At 45.6% G+C, this 21,402-nt stretch overlaps 1 long non-coding RNA gene across 4 annotated transcripts; it reads right to left on the minus strand.

Annotated features, from left to right (window-relative positions):
* Nucleotides 1-4,016: 4,016 nt before the first annotated feature.
* On the minus strand, nt 4,017-7,992 carry LOC123092108 (uncharacterized). Of its 4 annotated transcripts, none has more exons than XR_006444246.1 (5): nt 7,360-7,992; nt 6,640-6,830; nt 6,378-6,537; nt 5,782-5,939; nt 4,017-4,631 (listed from the first exon to the last, which is right to left on the minus strand). It is a non-coding gene; the product is annotated as an uncharacterized lncRNA (long non-coding RNA). The 4 variants fall into 4 exon arrangements; XR_006444245.1 differs by having other exon boundaries at nt 6,914-7,992; XR_006444244.1 differs by having other exon boundaries at nt 7,316-7,991.
* Nucleotides 7,993-21,402: the final 13,410 nt, after the last annotated feature.

Genomic DNA, 21,402 nt, shown 5'->3' on the forward strand with positions numbered 1-21,402 from the left:
CACATTTTATCATGATTTACCATCTTAAGTGTTGTGCCACGAAAATCAGGGTGTGACATGAAGCATGAAGACTTTTATTTTTATAGTCTCATTTTCTCTTTCTCGAGTCATAGGAAACACCGTACTGTTAAAGGGGGTCGAGGAAATACTAAGGAAAAATTTCCATGTGATGCTCAACTCGAAATCCTACACCTACCAATCCCATCGAGTGAAGCCATTGGAAATCTCATACAGTTCACTCATATTCTTCAGTGACAACGACGAAGTTCTTCTGGTCTCTGAGAAATTTGTTCTGAGGAGTTAGGAATTCGCCAGTGCGAACTGCCTACACAGTGAGGAACATGATAGCCCTGAAGCATTTGAGAGTCAAAAATTCCGACCGTTGCTGTGCTATGCGCCAGCTGTCCCAAAATATCTACCCACCTAATGGTCATATCATTGAAGGGCATTTATGTCTTATCATGTCGGCTGCTCCCTAGGCTATAAATAGCCACCCCCTACAACCACTAGCTAGTTGGCTACTCCGAGAGAAACTGACACTTGTCATTTGAGAGCATCCTCCGAGGACTTTGAGCGAAAATCATCAAGTGAGGAAAACCCAAACCCAACACCTACAAACCCAAAGTGATTGAGCTTCACTGAAGAGATTGATCCTGCGTGGATCCGACTCTTGTTACCTTTGAAGACTGTGCTTCTTCCAGACGGATAGGCGTCATGGTCTAGAGCATCCAAGAGGAATTGTGGATCACCGAGTGACCTAGTCCGTGAAGGTTTGGAAGTAACCTGAAGACTTATCACGAGTGATTGGGCGAGGTTTGTGTGACCTTAGCTCAAGAAGAATACGGTGAGGACTGTGTGTCCGGGACTGGGTGTCCTCGAGTTTAAATACTCAGTCGCTCCAACCAGATATACAACTGAGACAGCAGTTGGAACTGGTCTACCAAATCATTGTCTTCACCAAGCTTACTGGTTCTATTTCCTCAACTCTTTCATTTCCTCATTTCTGTTGTTGTGTGCCTGTTCATATCTGTTTGAAGACTTTGACTGAAGACTTTCTCAATTTCCTCAGTTCAATTTCTTCAGTCTGTCTGTCTTCTATCTATGTTATCCTGTGTTTATGCTTTCTGCACTCTGTGCTTGTCTTCATTCCATTATGATGACCATGATTGTGCTCTGTTATGTTTACATTTGAGTACTTATTCCGCTGCTAGTAGTTCTTCATTTAGGAATTTCCTCACCAGCAAATTCCTCAGTGAAGAATTCATAAAAATCGCCTATTCACCCCCCAATCTAGTCGATATAACGCACTTTCAACTTTGCTTTCAGCTATATATTGTTATGTTCTCTCAATTACTCCCATGTTGCTCTGTTATTTAAATATATCTAATTTATGATCTTAATTTTCATTTCAAGTAGTACATCCCTTGCTTTGCAATAACACGAGTAGAAGGAAATTGTGGGCTTTACTTTGTTGATGACTCCATGGATGTCATATTGACAATGCAGCATGGATTTACAAATACAGTTAGCGTAAAACTTGATAAAGATGGTCACTCATATTTAAATGCGAACCTTTGGAGAAAATTTTCTAAGTTTTATGAGGTGGAAGCTGGCAATAAAATTCTAGTGTGCGCACCACAGGTTGGTCTAATTAACATGGATGTTTACTTCCCCAACGTCATCAGCCGATCACAGTCTGATCAAGGTTAGTGTTCTTTCAACTTTCTCCATGCTGGCATATTACTTAGCAAAATTGGGGTATTTGTTCTCACTAATTGATCACTATTTAAGCAACCAAATGTGATTTCATTTTCTGACTCTGTTCATAAGCGGTGACAAATTCTAATTACCAATTTATGCCCACTATATATTCTTCTGCCATGTTCTGAATAAATAATATTTGTCTTCCTTTTAAGCAAGATATGTTGGATGCATAAGTAAGTATATGTATGTTACTCGGCGTAGCAAATGTTACTGGAAAGACTTGAAGCATGTCATAAAATTTGTTAATAATCTGACACAGATAGCACAGTGTATGAACGCTGGATTTTGGATGGGATTAATTCTACCAATGGTCCACACATTGAACAAGACCAATTGCGCACACAACAGTGGTACAAAGTCTTACTTTTATGTTGATGTTCATAGACTATATATATCTTCAATGATGTGTTACATTTGGTTTTTACTCTACATTGCAATAGAAATTGCCCATTGTAGTTGTTCCTGAATCAATTTCCGGCGTGGTCGAGTTACACTTATACCTACTAATAACGCCAAAGTGATTGCAAGGTACTGCATTTCCCGCAGAAATGGAACCATTCAAATCAACAAGTTCTCGCTTGTCGTGCAATGCATCCACATTGGAAAATTGAAGACATTGTTCTACTCATGCTCTACTAAGGCACAAGAGGGTCCTTCCTTTTTGTTGACGAGATGTCGAGTCGTTATGAAGCTGCTTCCAGCAGATAGTTGTGGTTGTTGGCCCTCGGCCTCTTAAAATGCGCTAGTTGTTACTATGTTAAGTATGTAGATATGGACCATATGGTTGTCAAAATTGTTAAGTACCATGTTACCAAGATCTGCCTTTTCTCGAATAATGTCACCACTATATGTATGTTACTCAAATGTTGTTAGCCAAGTTCTTAAATTTTCATGGAAAGTGTTAGTATCATGCATAGTTCATTTATTTTAAACGTGTGCCCGGTAGAGTAGGGGGTGTCCATGTTTTTGATGTGGCGACCAGCACCAATGTCCAAAAGGCATTTGCATATTAATTGTCCATATTGCAAATTCAGGTAATATACAGATAGGCCAACTCACTCAATTGACATATTTGACACGCATGAAGAAATCAATCGAGCATATTATACTAATATTAGCAGAATAGTTATTCTCATAACACTTCTGAAGTGTAGGCTCAATGCAAGTGCACGCCATTGTTGAAGCAAGAGCACTGCAGTACTGATGCAAGTGCACTTCCCGTCGCAAAAAAATTGCACGCGACTTTTTTGTTACTGTTTTTGATCTAATTTTTAAACCATTTGTCGGAACAAGGTGTGAATATACCATTAAAAAGCTATGGATTAGGCCCAACTTCGCCATGTAGAATTTTTTTCGAGATTCCTCATGGTTTACGAGCAGTTTTGAAAACGATGCGGCACACGACGAGTGACAGTGAACGTTTTTTTCTAGACCGCTCGTCAGAATGAAGCAAATGATCTGCCATTGGAAAGATATCATTGAGGTGTAACTTTTACATATATATTTCATTATCTAATTCATTATTGTTTAAAAGCAGTTTCAATTTTACTAAATCACGGAATTTTGTTTTTCAAAATTTTCTAATTTTAGGTGTTTTCACTCTAGTTTTTTAACCGTTTGTGGAAACGAGGCATGTGATATGCCGTTGGAAAGCTACGAACGAGGCACAACTTTCATATGTAAAAATGTTCTTGAGATTTCCTACTGTTTTGAATTAATTCTGAAAATGGTGCAGCGGACGATGAGTGACACCGGCCTTTTTTTCATGATTTTTATAAATCATTTGTTGGAATGATTCAAGTGATACGCCATTGGAAAGATATCATCGAGGCACAACTTTTTCATGCATATTACTTTCTCTAATTCTTTACAGTTTAAGAGCAGTTTCAGTTTTACTAAATCGCGGGCACTTTGTTTTTCGCGACACCAAAATCGACGAAGGAACTGCATTAGACAAAAAACACATTGTATCAGACTGAAAACCACACTGCATCAGACGGGCAAGCGAACTTCATAATCTATTTTATTGGACGTAAATGTTCTCATACGAGTTGTTGTTGTCTTTTTGTCAACATTTTTTACGAACAAGAGTGGACCACAAATACAAGGGCAAGTGAACCGCGACATATATCAAAGGGAACCACATTACTATTTTGTTGTTTCACTAAATTTTTCACACCTTCATGTTGGTAGCAAGTGAACAGCATCACCCTCAGAAGTGAACAACATCCAAGGACCAAACACACTGCATGTGTTGGTTTAGTCGACTGAATTTTAAAACACAAGATACAAATTGCACTTCATACAGAGGGGTAATGAGCTTCTACAAAAATTGGATAAACTACTTTTTTGCCTTCTTCAAACAATTTTATTCTAGACATCATGGTACTGTAGATGGGAGACTAGGGAACTGCACCAAAATACACCCAAGGTTTTTGAACATGCTGCCCCGCACATCTAAGCACATGCACCAACTGCACGCCATCAAACAAAAGAAACAATCTGCACACACACCGACTAGCCGAACAACACATGGTCGAGCTTCTCCTGGAACTGCATCTCGATGCGCATCCGAATAACGCAGGTGTGCATCCGAGCAACAATAGTCGCGCATCCGAGCGCATGGAACCACAAGTGAACTACATGTCCACGCCATGGACTATCGTCCTCCTCGCATGCACTACAAGCGCAGGCAAACTACACTGAAGCACCACCCAGCAGTGAACTACACCAACGTCCGAACCTTACTGCACACATATGCTCCACACCACCGGCTAGTGGATTGCATGTAGATGCACTTCGCACCACACGGGTGCGTCGAGTGAACTGCATGGGGGCAGGGATGGAGATCCTCATCCTCTTCTCGCCTGCAGGAGATTATCGATCAGCCGAATAGCAAGTAGCCATCACTCAAAGTAGGGATAATTAGATTTATGCCCCTAGTTGTGTCCCACTCGTCTGTTTTACCCCTAATTCCCAAAAGTCACCGGTTTTGTCCAATTCACTTTGCTCCTCTTATGCTTTTGCCCTTTGACCGTTTGACCGTCAATTTGAAAACTTCATAACTAATTCATACTAAATCAGAAAAATGCAAATAAGATACCAAAATGTTCAGAAAAACATCACCTATATGTCAGTGTCATTTGCATTCATGAAAAAAGTGTTGGAAAGTGCCCATCCGAGCTCTAGCTCTTATGCTACCACCACGAATAGTAAAATCTTAAAAAGTTCAAAAAATTCAAAAAAAATTGGTGGCAAAGAATGACAAATGTTCTAAGTGCTTGCCAAGTTTCATTAGGGAACGACGTTCGTGGAAGTCGTGGCAAAAAATAATCTATTTTGGAGTGCTGATTATTTTTTTGCCGCGACACCCATGAATGTTATTCCCTGATGAAACCTGGCATGCACTTAAAACATTTGTCATTCTTTGCCACCAAATGTTTTTCGATTTTTTTAACTTATTTAGATTTTACTATTCATGGTGGTAGCATAAGAGCTAAAACTCGGATGGGCACTTTCCAACACTTTTTTCATGAATGCAAATGACACTGACATATAGGTGATGTTTTTCTGAACATTTTGGTATCTTATTTGCATTTTTTTGATTTAGTATGAATTAGTTATTAAGTTTTCAAACTGACGGTCAAATGGTCAAAGGGTAAAAGCATAAGAGGAGCAAAGTGACTTGGACAGAATCGGTGACTATTGGGAATTAGGGGCAAAACAGATGAGTGGGAGACAACTAGGGGCAAAAATCTAATTATCCCCTCAAAGTAAAGCATACAGAATGTTTTTGGAAGTTAATGTCCATCTATGTGCTTTTCTTTAGCATTCATATTGTAGAAACAAATATTTTGCACTTTCAAATTGTTAAACCACTTCTAAAAATGGTTTCTAGTGAAAATGATGCGACAGCAGCACTACGAGGTAGGATGCCCCTCACAAAGTGCTTACTGCCACTTTGACTTGTAGCTAATAGAATAGTAACTGAGAATTAATATATAAGCCAAGAGTCACCTTGAGAATTTTGCACTAGAGATCTTCGCCACAACATCAACCAGAATGCCTTCACTTCACAATGATTGAACTTCTTTCCCTCTAAAGTTCTTCAAGGGCTGTCTAAGGCCCACCACAAATCTTGTGATTCCTTCCTGAGAAAATCATTAGTTTTCTCCCTGCATTTAGGACATATTTTTACATGACTATACAAAGTGAACCTGAATGAGTATGAATAAATTATCAATAAATAAGGTTGAGCAAAATATATTTCTAATTTTATCAGTGTTCATGCAAGCAAGCTCACGATGATCAAAACCTCTGACGCCCTTATATTGTCAACTCCAGTAAGATAATATTCTGCCACTTTGACATACATATGAATTTAGGGGGTTGAGATAAGGGAGAGAAAATATCTGGCATTATGGTTTATTATACCCATGGAACCGGCACAATCTATGACAGATCAGAATTTTGATCACAACGCTACCATCATATGCTTGCAGTAGACATTTGGTTTTACAACAATCTTCAGAGAGATGCTAGCAATCTTGTTAGAGAAGCTAAAGGGAAAAGGTGAAGGGAGAAGGTGAAGGGGGATCCATTTAGTGGAGGACCTGCACGATGGAGGAGGCGACGGTGTTGTCCCCATAGCAGTCGCCCGACACGAGGTTGAGGTAGGCGGTGATGCTGTGGGCGCACTCATCGGCCTCCTCGGCAGCGGGCTTGGGATGACCGCAGTTCTGTTCAGCTCGTCCGTAGAATTAGAGGGGATAACTAACAAAGTGAACATCACTAAGATTGCACGGCACTAAAAAATTATGCATTACAATTGTTTTCATATCAATCAAATAGATTCTGAAATTGCATAGGTTTTACCACTGTTATGGAGGTAGCATCTTCAGTATCAGCTGCCTCCTCGATAGCTAGTCGGTCCTCAACCATGTTCTTTTCTTAGGGAGGTTCAGCCATCGTCACTATCCTCGTGCACCTCACCTGCTGGACCACAACGCCTCACTCGCCGGACTGCAACAACCCCAGGGATGAGATGCACACCCTCAACCGCAGAACTACAAACGGACAAAATAAAAATCAATGCATGGCCGCAAGTGAACATACAACAATGCATCAAGTGAACCTCCACAACACGCACGCGACACGGCATAGAGGAACAGCGTGGCCAGCTGCCCTGAGCAATGCAGCCACCCCCCACATTTTCGTTGTTATCGCACATACCCCTGCTGAAATCCTCTGCGCGGTCAAACATCATCGAACTACATGCCATTAGGTACAGAGATGGTGTGTAGGGGGCAGTGGGTGGGCGGGGGACTACAGCAAAGGATGGCCTGTGGTGGAGTTGGCCATGGACCATTAGGCACACAAATATGGGATGATGGCCATGGGAGAACAATATAAACGCACAATTAAAAAAGCACCAGCGTGATATGGCCATCATCGTGGGCTACACGCTGACGGGCACCACATTGCAAACCCACGCCCGTGTACTGCACTGCCACACTGATGGAACAACACACCATCTTGAAAAATGCATCACCTTGCCACCAGAGAATGAACTCATCATCACAGACTCACAGGCACCTTCATGGATGTAGGTTGTGGAAGGGAGCAGAGGAGAGGGATGCTCGGCTGTGTCCACTGCTAGCCTCGTTGTTGTTCATGGTTGTTAGGGGGCGGGGGTGATGCAACTGCACAGCCACGCGCGCCACACCACATCGTGTGCCCCGGCGCACTGCAAGCCCGGGACGCTTGGACTGCAACGGGGAGGGAGGACTGCAATAGGAGGTGGCGTGGCTGGCGGTTGGGATCCGGCGGTATCCGTTGGTAGCTGCGCTCAGCGGTAGCCAACGTCCCCGTGCGAGAGAAGAGGTGAGCTCCAGGCCATGGCCGCACTAGCCTCCAGATCCCGGTGAATGTCTAGGACCACGGTCGTGGTACTGCCCCACTGTTCCGGTGGAGGTTGTGTGGCTGGTGGTGGGGCTGCCACCGGATCCGTTGGTACATGGGATGGGCGGCAGCGGCGGGACGGGCGTGGCTCTGGCGGCGCGTGGAGGTGTAGGGCTCCGGCGGTGTGTGATTGGGTGGGGATCCGGCGACACGGGGAGGAAGGAGGCAGGAGGAGGATTGGGGTTGCGGTGTTCTGTGCGGGAGGAAGACGAAGGGGATTGGGTGTGTTTTGAGTAGTGGGTTGGGTGTTAGCAGAATAAGAGAAAGTGTTAGTAGAACAAGGTCTTAAGGGTGTTATTGGAATAGACTCACCCTATATATATATATATATATATATATATATATATATATATATATATATATATATATATAGATCATCATCGGGAGAGGCAACGGTATGGTTGTCGACCGCCAAGCCGACCATCGTTCCTTCAGCCTCGATTCCGCCGTCATGCAACTCCATCTCGTCATCGGTCGTTGGGGGTATGCTAGTATGTGTGGATAAGTAGATAGCAAGTGGATCAGTAGCGAGTCGCCGCCAGCGGCCATTGGTAGGCTTATTTATAGCTAGCAGCTGGCTAGGGGATTGGGGATTTTACAATTCACCCCTGTGGAGCGCGGGAAGCCTTCGCTGGAGCACGGGAAGACTAAGTGGAGCACACAATGGTGTCATGTGTTATCACACATTTAGAGACATTACAACCGAGCATTCTTCCGGTCCCCTCACGCCATCAACGTTTTCGGCCGTCAGATGTACACTTCTGGATGTTTATGACCATTGGATGTGATATCAATCCCGCTTGGGCTTCCTTGGCGAAAAGAGGTCGCTTGATGGGCTAGGCCGCTGCTCCCATAACAAAATCGGAGCACCTTGGTTATTTGGGCCTATGGGCCTTATCATCCGCTAGCAACAAAACTGATGGACAACACAGCGTAGGCAGCCATGAGCCTCACGAGTTTGTCTTAAAAAAAGAAAATGCGCCTCACGAGTGACCGACAGAGAAAAGAAAATGACCGATTGGGAGTCCACACGCCGGGGAGATGGCCGGACGGTTGACGCTTGGGGTGGTGATGGGGCAATGAACCGATTGGGAGTCCACTCGCCGGCGTTTGAGGAAATAAATTGTCATTGCTACAGGTCTTTCATGGCAATCAATGTACATTGCCGCCGGCCAATTATGTCAGGACGGTTACCATGCCGCTTCGTGTTTTTCCTTCACCACACGCTTGCCCATATATTATGCACCATTTCTTTGTTCCTTCCCCACTCTCCTTCATCAATCAGTATTCAAACACGCAGTATGATGCCTGTCCTTCCTTGTGAATTCGTGATATAGTAGCAAACCAAGATGCACCGCTGCCGACACTATCTGTCTATCCCCGGGCAGTCTCCCTTCGACTCCAACTCACTGCACCAATGCAGGCCGACATAGTTTCCCTATCCGAATCCACTGCCACGTCCCGGTCCCTGCCGGCCACTCTTTGCGGCAACATGTTGGCGACTATCGTCCATGGGGCGAGGAACTCCTGGTGCCGCAGGCAAAGAGGTCGTTTTTATCCGGTACTTCATTTTAGATTTCACTAATCATTGATTATGCTTATTATTATTGGATTCCCAATGCTGGGAACATGGCTTAGTGGATGGATTTCAACTGGCCCAGTCCCTATTTTCTTCTGTTTCTCGTTTTGTTCTCCCTGCTGGATCTTAGCCTCGACTGTGTAAGCGCGAGTACACCTCATTTTATTTTTTTCGCCTGTTTGGCATGTTAATATTTGATTGATCTTTGTGGACTGTATCTGTATACTTGTTCTTCCAGCACTTTTCATTTTAGGGACTACTTAGTGTGTGTGGTAAGCAATGGATCCCCTTTTTTGATCTAGTTTTCAAGCTTGATGAATTTGGGGATAAAGGTCATTAATAAAAGTACCTGATCTATGGACTATATATTTTGATAATGCTAAAGGCATGCTAAATTCTCTACACCTATTTCTTGAGTCGTTGATAGTATAATTTATCTCAATATGAGTAGGTTTGTATTTTTAGGATACGGACTTTCTTTTTGGGCACAATAACATATTAGGCAATGCAGGCATGTACTTGGCACAATTTCCTGGTGCAAGTAAAGCTATTGTAGCAGTTCGTTTTTTGCAGCCCTGCTAGGATGTTCCCAATAATATGGTGTTTCTAAGCTGTTTCCTTTATAACCCTTTAAGGGTCAAACTGTTTATGAACATTTTTAAGGTTTATGAAGACCATGCTATTGTAGCATTTTTAAGGTTTATAAACTTATACTGGCTCCTTTATAACCCTTTAAGTATGGTGTTTCTACCGAAAACACCAAAGCTAGAACTCATGTATAGCCTATTGTTATCGTCATTAATCTAATAGTCTATGTAGGCATATACGGTGCTATATGTTCTGTTATATATTATACATATAAAACGAGTACACGTCCACTATTTCATATGAGACTAAGAAACCCATTTCGTATGAGACTCTCATGCTTCAGGCCGCTATTTATATAAATTACTACCATTTTCACCTTAAAAATGGACGGGCGCAACAACGCGCGCCGGCATTGTTTAGTGTCTTAACATAAGGAAACGTATGTGTAACTTACTAATCATCGCACATGAGTACTCGCACACGCATCATGTGTGATACTCCTAGCCATCGCAACCAACTAGTTTGCATTTTTCAAAAAAAAACTACACAATGAATCGCACACAGATTAACTATAGTAACCGTCTGTATTATATTTCTCATCAGAAACAGTTCATCTGAGTGGGTTGTTTGCCGCATATCACACACATCTTGTTTACACGAACCATTTGTGTTCTTTTGGCTCATCGCAAATAGTTCATGTATGTGAACTGTATGCCACATATCACACACGTTTTGTTAATTTGAACCGTTTATGTTGTGTTGTCTAATCGAAAATAGTTCATCTAAGTGAAATGTATGTCGTATATCGCACACACCTTCATCTCGCTGGCCGTTTCTGTCGCGTTCCCTAATCGCAAATAGTTCATGTGAGTGAACTATATGCCGTATATCGCACACTCCTTGATATGGCTGCTCGTTTCTATTGTTTTGGCACAATGCAAACAGTTCTTCTAGATTAACCGTATGCCACACATTACACATGCAACTATTATGTGAATCGTGTTTGATGTCTCCGCCATCACACCATTTGCAATTAATGCATCACACACAGTTTTGTGGAAGGGTCTCTGATTGTAGTATCGCGTTTGGACCATCCTGCAGTAGTGATATACTAGAGGTTCTGGCCCTTGGAAATACGCAAGTTTTTGGAGCGTCCTCTAATTCTCTAGTTCTAGTTCTAATTTGGAGTTGATTAATTAGAGATAGACCTAGATCTCTCTAATCCCCATAAGAGAAGCCATGTGCAGTTCTCTTCTTCTCCCTCAAATTCTATGGCGACGATTAGCTCTACACGGCAAAGCGCTGCCAGATCGTGAAGCCTATACGCTTGCAATTTGTAGAGAGGTTGTTCTTTCGATCTTCAGTTCGAGGGATCGTTCGTGAACAGTTCGAGGGACTTCATCAATCATCCAGCTACAACTTGAAATTGATAACAATCCGATCTAAACCTTTTATGCTTCTTCATAGTGTTCTTGGGCCGTGACCGTAGGATGATTTTTTTCTACTATGTTTCCCAACACCCTCGGGTATAAGGGAATGAATCTTGTCAAAAAAACCCTGATGATATCACCCCTTTGATCAACAAAACGAGGCCATAGACAATCCTAAGGTAAGTTGGAAATGTCAACCATGACGTCATCGGAGCCCGGAGCCCCAAGCATCCAACACATATGTCACAAGGACATGTGGTCCTTGTTGCACTCCAACAACCAGGCATTAAATGCCCATGCAAGCCATACTCGTCATAGCCCACCGTATGCCTACAAACATAGGCCATCATCATAACAAAGACCAGGCTAGATGCGTGCCTCAGGCCTATCAGGTGCAGGCATTATCAATCAGGTGAGAGCGATTGGGCTTTGACCCACTTTTTGAGACAGTGTGTCGCAGCACATCAAACCTGTTGGAAAATGCCATAAAGATAATAATATTTTATTATTATATTTCCATGTTCATAATTAAGTCTTTAAATTGCATGTTATAATACATTTTAGTGGAAAACATATATGCACGTGTGAAATGATAAACGGATAAAATAAAGGTTCCTAGTCACGCCTCTAAGACTAGCTCAAGTGTTGTTGGTGATCATGTTTTCCGGATCTTAGGATATCATTAAGTGTAACAATAGTCCTAAAACAACATTAAGATTATGACGTTGGAAGAATGATCATATTGGATCGACCCAAACTTGTTTCTTATGAACTGAGATAATATTGTCCTTCCTGCCTCCTTGAGGTTCTTTGTTGTTATTCTTTCTTTAGCTTACTTAGATTAGCCCTCCCTGGTTACATCTTGTAATCCTTGTACTTATATTTCCTTTTTATTAATAAAGCTTTTGATCTGCTATGGGGGTGCTGCCCCACATTTTCCAGACAAAAAATAACACAAAGTGTTAATTTGTGATTTTGATCCATAGACCATGAGAGTATCGTAGTCAATTCTTACCGTGCGTGGATTTTGGGGTTATTATCGGGCCTGTTGGACTCGGTGTACCTATGCCCATGTGCCTGTGGCCCAGTGCATGCCGCCAATAGAAGGCCCAAAGCCGGCCCACCGCCAGGACTTCACGGGAGGACCCTCACGATGTTTGCGTTATCAGGTGTCGTCGAGAGCCTCGCGAGGCCATCTCGCGAGGTGGCTTCCCGAGGCCGTCTCCCGACGCCCCTCGCGGAGGCATACGAATCAAGGATTTGGCAGAAGAACTGTGTGGCCCTGCGTCTTCACATGGGTGACACGCGTGGCGACGAGCGGAGCCAAAGGGGCGCGAACAGGCGTGGATGAGGAGTATTTCCTCTTTTGTGCTAAGGGAGCAAGGAAAGTGCGCCGGTTCCCAAAGCATACCCCAAAGTTTACCTGTTCAGTGGAAAAAATACAAGGATGGCGGGCTCGCCAAGATGGAGGACATCACTGAGCCCACCGACGTGTCATGGCTTTGCAGGCGAAGACTACCTTTAGTCAGGATAAGCTGCAGCACTGTCCCCCTTCGAAATTGGCCGTTGTGGCAACCCTTCTCGCCTTGTGCTTTCTGGGGAAGAGGACCAAGGACAGTATAAGTAAGGGCGGGGTGCCACCATGGAGATGGATCCCATCCTCCCAAGGCCGCTCACTTTCCCCTATACACTCGTGTTCATCCTCCCTCGCGAGGCAATCAAACCACAAAGCAGGAGTAGGGTCATACACTGTAAGGTGGCCCGAACCCGGGTAACTGTTGTGTCCATCGTTCATATTTCCTCTCGCTCGAGCATCACCATTAGGTTGTGGGTCCCGACGTAGGGCTTAGCGAAGGTAGCGAGCACACCCTAGAGTTCAAACCTTTCTTGGGTCCAAGGAGCCCCAATTCCAACATTTGGCGAGCCAGGTAGGGGTGTGCCACCGTTCTTCCGCTTTGCTCCGACCTCTGCTCCACCAACTCCATGGACGATGCTTGTAGTGTTCACGTCGCACGTCGAGCGGCTCATGTCACCCAGACGGAGCCCGCAGGCTATGGTGACCGTCACCGCTCCGCCTCGGCCGTGGCCAACACCGCCACTGACCCTGCCGCCACAAGCAGCAGGACTCCTCCCTAAACCCTTCCGTGCAGCACGATGGCCGCACAACCATGCCTTCACTCGCCACCGCTATGGCCTCATCCTCCCACGCTCATCGTGGGCCGATGAATGTGCAGGCTGCGCTGCCCATGGCACGTGAACTGTTGTGCTACCACCTGGCCAATGAAGGCTACGAGGCCTAGCTTGGCTGCATCACTAAGCTCATCAACACCGTGGCGCGAGGCCCCAGCGCGCTCCCACTCACTCCATCCTTCGCCATCTCGCGTTGGTGATGTGGCACATGGTGCCCCTCCGCCTCCTCCCCTGTGTAGTGACAATGTCGAACCCCAGCACGACACATGGCCGTGCGGAGCGCCAATGCCAGCCCGGGACGAGGCAAGCTGCCCAATCATCCACCGGGTACCGCCAGACGCGCACGTGCTTCTCCAGCAGAGGCGGCATCACCAAGAACGGGTCGTCCAGGAGGTCGCAGTGGTCATGGGACAGAATTGCCCTGCCCTCACGCACGGAGCCCCCTCAAGCAGCGTTGGTTGTCGGGCCTTCACTCGCGAGCTGTGCAGGGTGGTTTGGCCTGTCAACTTCAAGCTGGAGCTGCCCCCGCGCTATGATGGCATCCCCGACCCCACGGAGTTCCTCCAGCTGTACGCGCTGAGCATCGAAGCAGTGAATGGCGACAACAAGGTCATGGCGAACTGGTTCCCGATGGCCCACAAGGACGGCGCATGCTCTTGGCTCATGAACCTGCCCGAGGAGTCAATCTCTTCGTGGGGCGAGCTCTATGACTAGTTCGTCGCCAACTTCAAGGGCACCCAGGATAGCGTCCACACAATGAATGACTCGCGGTGCATGAAGCAACACCTTTGCAAAACTCTCCGCAAATACATTCAGCACTACAGCCAGGTGCGCCACAAGATTCCGCGCGCCTCGGAAAAAGCCATCATAATGGCGTTAAGGATGTCCGGATGTGCGGGAAGCTCGCCATTAATGATAGCTTGAGCACGATGGTGGAGCTGTTCAACCTTGCCAACAAGTGTGCCAAGGCCGAGGAATGCCGCCTCTTCCTCCACAACGACCCCAATGCGGCGCTCAATGATAGCAAGGCCAAGGGCAAGGAGGTCAAGCGCAAGGGCCCTGTTGTGCTGGCGGCGGATCCTGAGCAGAAGCGCGGCTACAGCCGCAACAAGCCCGAGAGGGATTGTATCATGTTCTGCGTCTACCACAACGTGTGCACAACATCGATGACTGCCAAGAGCTCAAGGTACTCTGTGACGAGCGCTTGGGACGCCGCCCAGACTACAATGAGCGCGACACCGACCGCGGAGGTGGTCGCGGCGACGGCCGATGGGACAACCATAAAGGCAACCCCGGCCAGGGCTAGCGTGACCAGCCTCGCAAGGGTAGCTGGCGCGACCAACCTCGCGACAGCGCCTAGCACGACCAGCCTCGCGAGGCACGCCCTCAGGACACCACTGTCCTTCCATTGCTACCACCACCGCCCAGAAGGAATGACAACAACTAGCATGATGGGGGGTTGGGGCTACCAGGAGCCTCGCGCGATAGCATGCATCCTCTGCAGAGCTCAGGCTCCCGCGTCTAGCAACCTCTTCAAGCAGTTCTCCTGTGAGGTGAATGTCGTCCTCTCGAGGCTTGAGCCGCACGACCCCTCAAGTGGTTGCAGTACGCCATCACCTTTTACTCCAAGGACCACCTCAGGTGCTCAGCCACCACCGGCGCGCTCACCATGTTCTGCACTTCCACCATCAGCTACGTCGTTGTCACCAAGACACTCATCGATGGAGGTGTTGTCTCAATGTGATCTCCATCGCGACCTTCAAGATGCTCCAAGTGCCCTTTGACCAGTGATGCCCACCAGGCCCTTCTCAGGGGTGACCGATGGCTCCACCATCCCCTTGGGGCATGTGCCTGATAACCCACATGTATAGGGGATCACAACAATTTTTGAGGGTAGACTACTCAAGCCATATTTATTGATTCAACACAAGGGGAGACAAAGAATATTCCCAAGTATTAGCAGCTGAGTTGTCAATTCAACCACACCTAAAAGACATAATATCTCCAGCAAATGTTTTAGTAGAAAGATAGTATTGAAGTAACGGTAACGGTGGCAAAAGTAATAGTAGCAGTTTTGTAGCAATAATAACAGTAGCAACGCGAAAGTAACTTAGCAAAGAACAATATGTGAAAAGCTCGTAGGCAATGGATCAGTGATGGATAATTATGTCGGATGGCATTCAACATGCAACAGTTATAACCTAGGGTGATACAGAACTAGCTCCAATTCATCAATATAATGTAGGCATGTATTCCGTATATAGTCATATGTGCTTATGGAAAAGAACTTGCATGACATCTTTTGTCCTACCCTCCCATGGCAGTGGGGTGCAAATGGGAACTAAGGGATATGAAGGCCTCCTTTTAATATAGAATCGGAACAAAGCATTAGCACTTAGTGAATACATGAACTCCTCAAACTACGGTAATCACCGGAAAGAATCCCAATAGTTGTCACCTTGGGGTATGCGGATCATAACTCCTAATAAGTGTCTAGAACTTGCAAGATCGGATGAAGAACACATATATATTCATGAAAACATAAGATACATTCCAAAAATTTCTTTTATACATCTGGTTGATTCTTTCTCCAATATCTTTTATACATTCCAAAAATTTTCTCCATAAATTTTCAGGTTAATCTGAGAACTTCTATTTCTGAATAAATATAACACCATGGCAATTCTGCTGAAAACAATGTTCATCCGGGTTAGTTTCATTCAAATCATGCAAGTTAGAGTCCAGAACAAAGGCAAAAGAGTTTGGAAAAGTAGATACGATGGAGACATATTGACTCCCCAAGCTTAACCCATTACTTGTGCTCTAGCAATCCAGTTGACAAACTGAAAGTGACAAAGAAAAACTTCTACAAACTTTGTTTGATCTTATTGTTGCAAATATGTATAACCACCATTCAAGTTTCAGTCAAGATTATGAACTAACCATATTCACAATAACATTTAGGTCTCACATTTACTCATATCAATGGCATAACCAATTAGCGAGAAATAATAATAAATCTTGGATGACAACACTTTTTCAAAACAATCATGATATAATCTCACTAGCATTTTCTAAGACCGCATAACATAAATGTAGAGCACCCCTGAAGATTAAGGACTGACTAGGCATTGTAATTCATGGCAAAATAGATCTAGATAGTCATAATCAATATCAATTAATAACAACGCATACAAATGACAAAGGTTCTCTCTAACTAGTGCTTTTCATAAGAGGATGATGACTCAACAATAAAAGTACATAGATAGGCCCTTCACAGAGGGAAGCATGGATTTGCAGAGGTGCCAGAGCTCGAGCTTTTAAAACAGAGATGAATATAATTTTGAGTGGTATGCTTTCATTATCAACATAACAACCAAGAGATCTGAGTATCTTCCATGCTAGATACATTATAGGCAGTTCCCAAACAGGATGGTAAAGTTTTTACTCGCACTCCACCAACAATCACACTCCAAGGCTGATCCGAAACAATGGGTACCATCCATACCAACAACAGTCATGGGGAAGTTTTCCTTGAAATTATTTTTGGATTTGATTTAGAGCAAGTAACTGGGCATCCCGATTACCAGCCACTTTCTCGTGAATGACAAGTGAATCAACACTCATCGTGAGAATAACCCACCTAGCATGGAAGATACTGACAACCCCCAGTCGCTACATGAGTGATTCGGGCATACAAAACAGATTATTATTTGAAGGTATAGAGTTTGGCACATGCAAATTTACTTGGAACGGCAGGTAAATACCGCATATAGGTAGGTATGGTGGACTCATATGGGACAACTTTGGGTTTAAGGAAGTGGATGCACAAGCAGTATTCCCACTTAGTCAAGTGAAGGCTAGCAAAAGATTGAGACCGACCAACTAGAGAGCGACAATGGTCATAAACAGGCATTGAGATTAACCAACATTAAATGCAAGCATGAGTAGGATATAAATTACCATGAACATGAATATCATGGAGCTATGTTGATTTTGTTTCAGCTACATGCGTGAACATGTGCCAAATCAAGCCACTTGAATCATTCAAAGTAGGATACCATCCTATCATACTACATCATAACCATTTTAATTTTCATGTTCGCGCTGAAGGGAAACCATTATACACTCCTAGCTAATTAAGCATGGAATGAGTAACTATAATCTCTAATTGTCACTGCAAACATATTTCATTCATAATGGTTGAATCAAGAACGATGAGCTAATCATATTTACAAAAAAATAGGTTGAGTCCGTACCAGCTTTTCTCCATCTCAATCATTTCATCATATATCATCATTATTGCCTTTCACATGCACGGCCGAACGGTTTGAATAATAATAAGAGTGCATGTGCATTAGACTAAGCTGGTATTTGCAAACATTTATTTAGAGGAGAAGACAAGGTGACATGGGCTCTTAGTTAGATCAACAATAATGCCTATGAGGTACACTCAAAACTTTCATCGTGGTCTTCTCCTTACAACCCAAAGAAAAAGGAAAAGAATTTCAAAGAAACACACTAAAATATTTTTGGTGTTTTTGTTTTTCTGAAGAAAGTAAAAACAAGAACGAGAAAAACTATTTACACGGGAAAGCTCTCAACAAGCAAAAGAAGAACGAGAAATATTTTTGGGGTTTTCCTTTAATACTACTACTCAATTAAGCAAGGAAAGGAAAACTGTAAAGAAGTGACAACTAACTAATTTTTTTGGATTTTCCCAAAGTTTTTCAAGCACACAACAAGAGAGCGGGAAAAAGAAACAAACTAAGATGGATAATACAATGAAAAAGTATGAACACCGACAACTGAAATGAGTGTGTGAACATGAATGTAATGTCGGTGAGAAATACGTACTCCCCCAAGCTTAGGCTTTTGGCCTAAGTTGGTCTAGGGCCACGGCTCAAAATAACCCTCTCCTCGATACTCCGAAGGTCCTGAGGGTTCCACTGGTTGTTGAGCTCCCGTGGCTCCCACTGAAAATGGGCTCCTGATATGGATTAGGAACTGACGCTGGCTCAAGTGCTGGGGGTTGTGAAAGACCCCAAAATTGGTAGATGTCCTCAGGCATAATAGTGTGCGCACATGCCTGAATGAATATCGAACAAAGAAGAAGTAGGCAAAGGAATAGTCTCACAAGTACCCTGACTAAATACTAAGTTGTAGAGAGTTTCTTTTCCTTATCATTCTTAATAAAATCGTGTGCTACCATACTATTATAGTCTAAGTATCTAGTGCTGTCGTGGTGAGCGCACGACAGATGCCAAAGGATGGCTAAAGAGAGGAGGCGTCTCGAAGGCACCGGTGAGCTCCAGAGGCGAGGTCGGCATGAGCGAGCGTGGGATGCAAGACATACCCGGGTTCGGGGATCTTCGGAGAGACAACACCCCTAGTCCTGCCGTGGTTGGTTTATATGATGTGGTACAGAGTTGCTCCTAGAGCTGTTCGGAAGAAGAAGGAAGACAGGCCAAGGCTTAGGGTGTTCCCTCTCCCTGGTTTGTGTATGTCTAGGTGTGTGTGTTCTATCGATTGTCTCGCCCCTGTACAAGGAGGCCTCTTGGGGGGTTTTATATGTCAACCCCCTAGAGTTACAATGGTAAAGTTACAAGGCCGCGGGGCCGGGTTGTCATCGTCCGAGAAGCCGGTGCTGGGACCCACTGGGTGTCAGGGCTCGCCGGGTTCCCCGGGCAAGGACCCCATGTGCCAGGCGGCAGTGTTCACTGTCTTGTCGGATGTCACGGAGTGGCCTGGACGAGTCGGCTATAGTGGCGCTCCGACTGGTCACCGTCTGCTGTCATTAGCAGTGACGACGGGCGCGCTGTAGCCACGCCGACCTCAGTCAGCATTGTAGGTGGGGCACTGTTGCCATGCCTCTACCGGTCAGAGGAGTTGGTGGGGCACTATTGCCATGCTCATCTCTGAGTGGAGACTCGTCCCATCGTACGACTGGGATGGGACGGGAGCTGACCCGTGGCCGGGTGGAGGAAAACACCACGTGGGAGCTAGCTTGTTGGGGAGCCTTGATGCGCCGGGTCCCGCCGGCTTGCACCAGCCGGCAGCGCCGGGTTGCCATCTTGATCGTGTCGAAGAGTTCGGCCAGGTTGAGGGACTTGGCTAGGTTGGGGAACCCGGCCAAGTGCGAGGGACTAAGGGGCAATGCTAGCCCCAATGTTTTGAAAAATATCCAGGTTCTGTTGCCTTCCCGGGATTCATCCCCCCAACAGTAGTCCCCGAAGCTCTGAAGGTCCGCCGGCTTCGAGGGGCGGGCCTTCGCAGTTTCTACCCTGAACGGGTGCTTGTTGATGAAGTTTGCGACCATCGGGTCCGGCAACACCCACTGTGTGCCGGCTTCCAGAAGCCGGATCATGGCATCCCAACATGGGCGGGAATCGAGGAGTCCGTCAAATGTTGAAGGAATCTTTTGGGCTTCGCACGGGCGCCACGTGGCGCTCAGGAGTTGAAGGGCCTGACAGACCACGCGCGCAACAGGACGGGGCAATGAGCTGGGGCCCACAATTGTGCGCCCTCGGCCCACGCGCATGGATTTATTGTGGCGTCCGCAAGTCAGTTGGTATTCTCGAGGCAGTTATGGCGTGTGGTACGTGCGCACTTATTGCGGGGAAGTGGGAGGGGCGTGTGCAAACGATCTGACTTCCCCGCGTTTGAGACGTGGCTTATAAATTAGGGGGAGGAGGGCTACTGAGATCATTCTCGCTCTCGCTCCCCATCTTCTTCTTCCTCTGCTTCTGTGACCGCCGGGTGATGCGCCGCTCTGCCGCTCTTCAAGCGAGACTTGTTCATTAGTCCTTTCTCTCTTTCACTACTGTCACATCCCTGCTTCTGGTAATGCCCAATGCTAGCCTTTGGTGATGCATCGTGTTTAAATTCTCTGGAAATTTGAAATGGGGATTAACAAAACACCAGCACCCCCCGTGAAAATACTAGGTTTGACTGAAAAACATTTCAATGAACCCAAAATGCCCTTCACAAAAGTTCATCATTTTTAAATTGGGTTAGAACCTCTCCCCAAAATGCTGCACATTTTTCTAGGCCATTCTAGATTTTTGAACTAAATGATATGTTATTTGCATTTGGACATTTAAATACTATAAAATATTTTAAATGTCCAAATAATCATAAACTTAAATGTTTACAGTTGGATATTTTCCAAACAGTGTGCTTGAGCAAGTTTCATGATTTTTGAGATAGTATTAGTATTTTTAATAAATCCCTAAAGACTACAAAATAATAGAAAAAAGAAACTAAAAAAGGAAAAAACAAAGAGAGAGAAGAAACTTACCTAGCGCCACCAACCGGCCCAGCACTGCAACTGGCCGGCCCTGCCCACCACCGCCTCCTGCCTGTCGTCTTCCTCCCCTGCCAGAAGGACGGAGGCGCGTGCCCGCCCCACGCCAGCCACCTCCTCCCTCCCTACCTGAGTGGCTCCTCCCCGGTGTGCCTAGACGACACCACGGAGACGCCCGAACCCCCTCGGCCTCTCTCCAGTGTTTCTCCCCTCCTCTGGCTCCCTCTCCCTCTCTTCCCCGAGCGGTGCTGTCGCCACCGCTCACCGTCGCCATGGCCACCGTCCCTCCCTTGTCCACCCAACGTGTCCAAGAGAACCGCCTCGGCTCCATCTTCTTCCTCGACGCCCCACGCAACCGGGGGCGCACCACAGCGCCTGCATCGCCCTCGTCTTCTACCTCGGCCATCTGAGATTGTCTTCGCCGCCCTGCTCAGCTCCGCCCCCCCAGAGCCACTGATAGTCGGGCCCCACTGCCTAATCAACCTAGCTTAGTTTCTGTTTAGATTTAACTAACCACACGGGCCCCATAGGTCAGTTTGACCTGGCCATGTCACCACTTGACCCGACCCCACCTGTCAGTGACA

The sequence above is a fragment of the Triticum aestivum genome, chromosome 4B (genome assembly GCF_018294505.1).
Source record: "Triticum aestivum cultivar Chinese Spring chromosome 4B, IWGSC CS RefSeq v2.1, whole genome shotgun sequence".
NCBI classification, from domain to species: domain Eukaryota; kingdom Viridiplantae; phylum Streptophyta; class Magnoliopsida; order Poales; family Poaceae; genus Triticum; species Triticum aestivum.